The 8826-nt window shown below is 39.6% G+C and overlaps 1 non-coding gene across 1 annotated transcript; it reads right to left on the reverse strand.

Annotated features, from left to right (window-relative positions):
* Positions 1 to 8460: 8460 nt before the first annotated feature.
* Positions 8461 to 8565, reverse strand: LOC132538427 (U6 spliceosomal RNA). The gene has a single exon (XR_009549794.1). It is a non-coding gene; the product is annotated as a U6 spliceosomal RNA (small nuclear RNA).
* Between the last annotated feature and the right edge of the window lie 261 nt (positions 8566 to 8826).

Consider the following 8826-nt stretch of genomic DNA (forward strand, 5'->3'; position numbering starts at 1 on the left):
TTTGACATTATACTCAATTGCTCTGAAAAATAGTGTCTGCTTCATCATGGCATGAGTTGTTTTGTGGCAGAGTACCCCTCAGTCTTAGCCCATATTTTGGCTTAAGTGCTCAGAGTTTGCAAATTGTCTTTTTGGTGTCTTTAAAGTGACTACTTTAAACATTTACTAATTACTATTTTGGTGATGCATTGACTTTTCCTCAGTTATTTCTGAACCTTTGACAATGTTTTCCTGGATTTGCTTTTGTGAGAGAAACTGGAGAGATGGGGGATGACAAAAGGACTCCGGAAGTTTTGTAAGTGACGGAGATGTTCATTATCTTGATTCCGATGTCAAATATATGTATGCTTCTATGCCACACCTTATTTACTGTAGGTTAATAAGCTGGCAAGACAATTCTTTAATAACAGATATGGTCATCTCACTTACCTGGTTAAACTGATTCAACTGGTGAAAATAACCTCTATAGCTTAAGTTAGAAGCTAATTTCTTGGCATGACATGTCATTTTTTTAAAATTTTTTATTTAAGAAAGGATTAATGAACAAAAACATAAGGTAGGAGGGATACAATTCCACACAATTCCCACCACCCAATCTCCATAACCCACCACCTCCCATGATAGCTTTCCCATTCTCTATCCCTCTGGGAGCATGGACCCAGGGTCATTGAGGGTTGCAGAAGGTAGAAGGTCTGGCTTCTGTAATTGCTTCCCAGCTGAACATGGGTGTTGACTGGTTGGTCCATACTACCAGTCTGCCTCTCTCTTTCCCTAGTAAGGTGTGTCTCTGGGGAAGCAGAGCTCCAGGACACATTGGTGGGGTCTTCAATCCAGGGAAGCCTGGCCAGCATCCTGCTGGCATCTGGAACCCAAGTAATGAAGCCGAAGGGTTGTCATTCCACATGTGAAGTCTCAGGCTGCAGTCTGAGGTGAAGCATGTTGAGGTGGCAATTGTTGTGTTGGTTAGGTTGTGATCGGCGGATGCAATATTATTTGGTTTGGATTGGGAGTGCATACGGGAAAGTGGGCCCTGTCCAAGGGTTCCAGGACTGGGGGAAGTAGAGGCTCTATAGTGGAGATGTGAGGTTCCTGCTGTCTTAGGGTTCCAAAAGACAATCGATAGTTAATGTTATCATCACATTATTTGGTAATTGGGTTAACTTTGAAAAGTCCTTTTGTTATGGTTTGCTGTACAGTATCCAGTATCTTGTACATAGCTGTGCTATTGGATGCTTCTAATCTACTTGGTCTAGGCTTTTGAGAGAGTCCGCATATCAAATACAAAGCTTATAAGTTAAAAAGATTCAGTTTGTGTTTTGAGAAACTTTGCGACATACAACTGATTTTCCCCCTCTCATATTAATTAACTAGTGATTTATATGTCTACATTTTGCTAGGAGTGTACATAAACACCATTCCCACCACCAAAAGACTGTGACCCATCGCTCCCACACACTCCCACTCCCCACTGGCCCAGGAAGATGCATGTCTACCCCTCACCACAGCGTTTTTACTTTGGTGCCCTACTTACAATTTGGTCAGGTCCTGCTTTTAGTTTCTCTTTCAGATCATCTTACTCAACTTCTGTTGATGAGTGGGATCATCCCATACTCATCTTTATCTTTCTGACTTAGTTCACTTAACATAATTCCTTCTAGCTCTGTCCAAGATGGGTCAGAGAAGGTGGGTTCATTGTTCTTGATAGCTGCATAGTATTCCATTGTGTATATATACCACAGCTTTCTCAGCCACTCATCTGTTGTTGGGCACCTGGGTTGCTTCCAGGTTTTAGCTATTATGAATTGTGCTGCTATGAACATAGGAGTACACACTTCTTTTTGGTTGGGTGTTATGGAGTCCTTGGGGTATAAGCCCAGGAGAGGAATTACTGGATCATATGGAAGGTCCATGTCTAGCCTTCTGAGAGTTTTCCAAACTGCTCTCCACAGAGGCTGTACCAATTTACATTCCCACCAGCAATGTAAAAGGGTTCCTCTGTCCCCACATCCTCTCCAGCATTTGTTGCAGCTGTCCTTTTTGATGTATGCCATTCTTACAGGAGTGAGGTGGTATCTTAGTGTTGTCTTAATTTGCATTTCTCTGACAATCAGTGACCTAGAGCAGTTTTTCATATGTTTGTTAGCCTTTTGGATCTCCTCTGAGGTGAATGTTTTGTTCATATCCTCTGCCCATTTTTGGATGGGGTCATTTGCTTTTTTGGTGCTAAGTTTGCTGAGCTCTTTATATATTTTGGTGATTAGTTTCTTGTTTGATGTCTGGCATGTGAAGATCTTCTCCCATTTTGTGAGGGGTCTCTGTATTTGTTTAATAGTTTCTTTGGATGTGCAGAAGCTTTTCAATTTGATGTAGTCCCATTGGTTTGTTTCTGCTTTAGTCTTCCTTGCAATTGGGTTTGATTCATCAAAGATGTCCTTGAGGTATAGGGGGGAAAGTGTTTTACCAATGTTTTCCTCTAAGTATTTGATTGTTTCTGGTCTGACATCTAGGTCTTTGATCCATTTGGAATGGATTTTTGTTTCTGGTGAGGTCAAGTGGTTCAGTTTCATTCTTCTGCATGTTACAACCCAGTTTTCCCAGCACCATTTATTGAAGAGAGCCTCCTTTTTCCATTTAATCCTTTGGGCCCCCTTATCAAAGATTAGATGCCCATAGGTGCTGGGATTTACTTCTGGGCTTTCAATTCTGTTCCACTCATCTGTGTGCCTATTTTTGTTCCAGTACCATGCTGTTTTGATGATGATGGCTTTATAATATATTTTAAGGTCTGGAAGTGTGATGCCTCCATTTCTGTTTCTTTTCCTTAAGATGCTTTTGGCAATTCTAGGTGTTTTCTGGTTCCAGATAAATGATTGTAGTGTTTGTTCTGTTCTCTTAAAGAAGCTTGGTGGAATTTTGATGGGTATTGCATTAAAGTTGTATATGGCTCTGGGGAGAATATTAATTTTGATGATATTTATTCTTCCAATCCATGAGCATGGGATATCTTTCCATTTCTTGGTATCAGTTTCTATTTCCTTGAGTAGCGACTCATAGTTTTCAGTATATAAGTCTTTCACTTCTTTGGTAAACTTTATTCCTCGGTATTTGATTGATTTTGCTGAAACAGTAAATGGGAGTGATTTCTGGATGTCTTCTTCTTCAGATTTAGTGTTTGCATAAAGAAATGCCACTGATTTTTGTACATTGATTTTGTAGCCTGATACCTTGCTATATTGCCTAATAACTTCCAGTAATTTTCTGCTGGATTCTTTAGGTTTTTCTATGTATACTATCATATCATCTGCAAATAGTGAGAGCTTGACTTCTTCCCTTCCAATCTGTATTCCTTTGATTTCTTTCTCTTGCCTGATTGCTATGGCAAGAACTTCCAATACTATGTTGAAGAGTAACGGTGACAGTGGACAGCCCTGTCTAGTCCCCGATCTGAGGGGGAATGCTTTCAGCTTCTGTCCATTGAGTATGATGTTGGCTGTAGGTTTGCTATATATAGACTCCACTATCTTGAGGAATTTCCCATCTATTCCCATTTTTTGTAGAGTTTTGAGCATGAACGGGTGTTGGATTTTGTCAAAGGCTTTCTCTGCATCTATTGAGATAATCATGTTTTTTTTGGCTTTGCTTTTATTGATGTGGTGAATGACATTGATTGACTTACGGATGTTGAACCAGCCCTGCATTCCCGGGGTGAAACCCACTTGGTCATGATGAACAATCTTTATGATGTGTTGCTGTATACGGTTGGCCAAGATCTTGTTTAATATTTTGGCATCTATGTTCATCAGAGATATTGGTCTGTAGTTTTCCTTTTTTGTTCTGTCCCTATCAGCTTTTGGTATCAGGGTGATGTTGGCTTCATAGAAGGTGGAAGGGAGTATTCCTGTTTCTTCAATCTTATGGAATAGCTTAAGAAGTATGGGTACTAACTGTTTCCTGAAAGTTTTGTAGAATTCGTTTGTGAAGCCATCTGGTCCAGGACTTTTGTTGTTGGGGAGATTCTTAATAACGGTTTCAATTTCTTTGTCTGTGATTGGTGCATTTAGATTTTGTAGTTCTTCTTGGTTCAGTTTTGGAAGTGCATAGGTTTCTAGGAATTGTTCCATTTCTTCCAGATTCTCTAGCTTGGTGGCATATAGTTCTTTATAGAAGTTTCACAGGATTCTCTGGATTTCTGTGGTGTCAGTTGTGATATCTCCTCCATCGTTTACAATTCTATTAATTTGAGTCTTCTCTCTTTTTTGTTTGGTGAGTCTGGCTAGGTTTTGCCAATTTTGTTTAATCTTTCAAAGAACCAACATTTGGCTTCATTGATCTTTTGTATGGTTCTCTTATTTTTTATGTTGTTTATTTCTGCTCTAACTTTAGTGATTTCTGTCCTTCTGGTGCTTTAGGGTTCCTTTGTTCCTCTTCCTCTAAGTCCTTGAGGTGTGCAGTAACGTCGTTCATTTGAGCTTCTTCTTGGTGTTTAATATGTGATTGTAAGGCTATAAGTTTCCCTCTCAGTACTGCTTTAGCTGTGTCCCAAATATTTTGATAGGTTGTGTCTTCATTTTCATTAGTTTCCTCTAACATTTGAATTTCCTGCATGAGTGAATCTCTGACCCAGTGGTTCTTAAGGAGCATGTTGTTTAGTTTCCAAATTCTGTGTAATTTAATAATTTTCTGTTTGTTGTTAAATGTTAGTTTTACTCCACTGTGGTCTGAGAAGATACTTGGGATGATTTCAATGCTATTGAATTTATTGATGCTGTCTTTGTGGCGTAACATATGGTCTATCCTTGAGTATGTGTTATGTGGATTTGAAAAGAAGGTGTATTCCAGTTTTTTGGGATGGAGGAGTCTGAAAATGTCCAAGAGGTCTAGTCTGTCAATCTCTTCATTCAATTCTCTTGTATCTTTACTGGTTCTCTGCTTTGTTGATCTGTCTAAGTGTGAGAGTGGGGTATTGAAGTCTCCCACTATTATTGTATTACTATTGATGTATTTTTGAAATTCTTTCAGTAGATGCTTAATGTATTTAGATGGTCCCTCATTGGGTGCATAGATGTTAATAATTGTTAAGTCTTCTTGGCTGATTGATCCTCTAATTATTATGTAATGTCCTTGCCTATCTTTTATTACTTTATTTAATTTATAATCTATCGTGTCTGAGATGAGAATGGCTGTTCCTACCCTTTTTTGTGGTCCGTTAGCCTGTATGATAGTTTTCCATCCTTTCACTTTAAGTCTGTGTGTATCTTGTTGTGAAAGATGGGATTCTTGCAAGCAGCATATGGTTGGGTTATGTTTTCTGATCCATCCCCCCACCCTGTGCCTTTTGATGGGTGAGTTTAAGCCATTGACATTTATTGATATTATGGATTTAATGTATTATAGTGCCATTGTTCTAAAAAAAATTGTTTGCTCTGATATATTGCAAGTATTATAGTGATGTTCTTGTTTATAAGAGGTCTTTTAGTACCTCTTTCAGGGCCGGCTTGCTGATGGTTGCCTCCTTTAACTGTTGTTTATCTAAGAAGGTTTTGATCCCTCCATCTAGTTTGAATGAAAGTCTAGCAGGATATATTATCCTTGGTTGAAACCCTTTTTCATTCAGGGTTCGATAGATATCTTGCCATTATCTTCTGGCTTTTAGAGTTTGATTGGAGAAGTCTGCAGATAATCTTATGGGTTTTCCCTTGTATGTGACTTTTTGTTTCTCTCTTGCATCCTTTAGGATCCTTTATTTATCCTTACTTCTTCTCATGTGACTATGATATGTCTTGTTGTCTTCAGGTCTGGGTTGATTCTATTTGGTACTCTCTGGGCCTCTTGAATCTTGATATCCTTTCTGTTATTCAGGTCTGGGAAGTTTTCTTCTATTATTTCCTCTCTTTCTTCCTCTGGCAGGCCAATTATACGAATGTTACTTCTTTTGAGATCATCCCATATGTCTCTGTTGTTGTTTTCAGTGTCTCTCAATCTCTTTTTAAGCTCTTTCACCTCTTTCTTTGTTTTCTCTAACTCATCCTCTGTCTGACTAATTCTGTTTTCTGCTTCTGTTAGTCTGCTTTCCCTTGCCTCAGCCTCTTTCTTCATTACAGCTATTTCAGCTTTCAGTTCTCTGATTGCCTCAAGATAATCAGTATTTTCCTTGGGGGTCTCAACTGTTGTTTCCCTAATACTGCCATTCCTTTCCTCCAATGTTGTTTTCATTTCTGTGATTAATAAGTTTATTATTGCTTGCATAGTTTTCTTATCTGTGGTTACTTCTGGCTGATTTGTAGTTTCTTCTGGGCTCTTGTCTTCATTCATTGGGGTAGCAGTTTTATTTGTTTTTGATCTACCCTTTTTTTATTTATGTGTTTCTTTTTTTTATGCTCTGTTGTTCCTCAGTTGTTGTGTCTTGAGTACAAGTAACAGTGTACTAAATACCTTAATGACAATTGCACTTACCAACCTCAGGAATTACAGTAGCAACTGAAGTAAGTATTGAAGTAGTTTAATTGTTACCAGTTAGCCAAACAATTTCTCCAGTCCGTGAAATAATAGTAACCAAATCCCTGTGAAGAAAGATAAAAGAAAGAGAGGATAGCAAGGATAAACAGTTATGCAAATCTACTATCCACTGTATATTCTAGGGCTAACAATAGGGGAAAGGGAACTAGAGCAGAGATACACACATAGAGAGTCCACTCTTAGTCAGATTTCTTCCCCAAAATAATTCACAAATTCAGAAAGGCGAAGAAGAAGGAAAAAGTGTATGACAAGATTAATAAAAAAGAGAGAGACAAGAGAGAGAAAAGGGAGAAGATAATTAAAAGAGTTGTCATTAAAGAGCAGTGAAAGGAAATTCCCAAATGTGTATCAGTGAATTCAAAAAAGCACCCTGTTTGGTGGTGTGGGGTATCCTGCTAGGAGCTGGTCCCCAGGGACTGCTTATGGGGGGGGGCGGGAAGGAGGTATGCTTGAAAATTAAAAGGAAGAAAAAAGAATTTTTTCCCCTTTTTTCCCTACTCTAATTCTTAACCCAAATTAAGTTATAGTCACCTCCTTGGTGTCTAAGGACCCCTTATTGGCTGGCCTGCTAAAGGCAGAAAATCCTATTGTTTCCAGGAGATGTGTTCGGAGCTCAGCGGCTAGCAGCTTCTCAGTCCACCATCTTCCGGTAAACCCCCCCCCCAGACTTTTTTTTAAAGGATTTCTCGAAAATGAAAACTAGCTCCAAGTCCTTTGATCCAATGAGAGCTATACTCAAGAAGTCTTTGGATCCGCCCTCAGGGTCACGGTGGTCCCTGGAGACTCCCAAGAGAAAGCCCCCGAGCTATAGTGCTCCCTCCAGGTCCTCTGCCGGCCGCCCAGCAGCGCTCTGCAACCGGCGGAGGAGCCGCCTTCCCAGGCGGAGGACAATGCCTGGCCCACCCACCTTGCCCGGCGCCGCCTATGAAGTCTCTAGCAGCCGCCCGCTAGTTCATGCCACCTTTACTCTAATTCTTAACCCAAATTAAGTTATAGTCACCTCCTTGGTGTCACCAATAGGGCCCCTTATTGACTTGCCTGCTAAAGGCAGAAAATCCTACCGTTTCCAGAAGACATGATCAGAGCTCACGCTGCTAGCGGCTTCTCAGTCCGCCATCTTCCGGGAACCCATCCCATGTTTCTTATTATATGATCTCCTGTAATTCCTCCTCAATCATCTTGTATGTCTACTACACAGAATAAATTGACCATGCCTCAGTTGTCATAACTTTTTAATTTTTGCTCCCAGGGTTATATTTGGGGATCATTGACAGCACTACAAATCCACTCATCTTGATGGCCATTTTCCCTATTTTATTGGATAGGATAGAGAGAAATTGAGAGAGGAGGGTAGATAGAGAAGGAAAGAGAAAGAGAGACACCTGCAGACCTGCTTTTCTGCTCATGAAGCTTTTCCCTGAAGGTGGGGAGCCGGGGCTTGAACTCAAATTCTTGCACTGGTCCTTGTTGGTGAGCTGAGACTCAGTCCCCACAATAACTCTTTTAGCCTCTTACTCAGCTACTGTTTTCTTTTTTGCTTGAAAGCCTTTACCTCTCTTACATAACAGAAAGATAGACTCCTGCTATCACTTGAAGATTGAAATCACTTGAAATCATTTTTGACAATGGTCAAGCACACGTGACATTCTACTGGGAACAGGGTTTGAGCCTCTGGCTGCCATACTGGTGTGCCAATAGGTGGAAAGTTTCACAAGTGGTGTCACTCTTACCCTTTCTGTCTCTCAACCTCTATTTTTAAAAGTTGGCTCTCAGGAGTGGTGGAGTCATGGAGACATTGAGCCCCAGTGATAATCAAAGTTAAAATTTAAAAAAAAGCAAAATAACTTTTGGTAATTTTTCTCTACAATGCTCCAAGATGTAAGGCCAGGCCTCTCCTATAACTCTGATAGCTACTTCTTTAAGTCATTATGCTATGTTGTCTTCAAAAACATGGAATGTTTCACAAATCCCTATACCATCCTTGTACAGGAGCCATACTAATCTTCTCCGTATTGTTCCAATTTTTGTATATACTCCAGTGAAGTGAGCACTGATTATATATTCTTGACATATTGAAGTTGTATGTTTACTTTTGAGCCTCCTCCATTTAGTTTTTGAAGGCAGAAATGGTTTTAGTTAAGCTTCTCCAACAGGCAACAGAGTTCAACACATTTTTATTAAATAAATGTGATCTTTCCAGACCAGTAGATGAAAAGATAAATTGCTTGTATAAAACATGGTTACACAAGAGCTCAGAACTATTACTGTTCTAAAGGTATACTGAAGGTAAATATTATCCTGGGAAACCTT

This window comes from Erinaceus europaeus, chromosome 4 (assembly GCF_950295315.1).
Source record: "Erinaceus europaeus chromosome 4, mEriEur2.1, whole genome shotgun sequence".
NCBI classification, from domain to species: Eukaryota; Metazoa; Chordata; class Mammalia; order Eulipotyphla; family Erinaceidae; genus Erinaceus; species Erinaceus europaeus.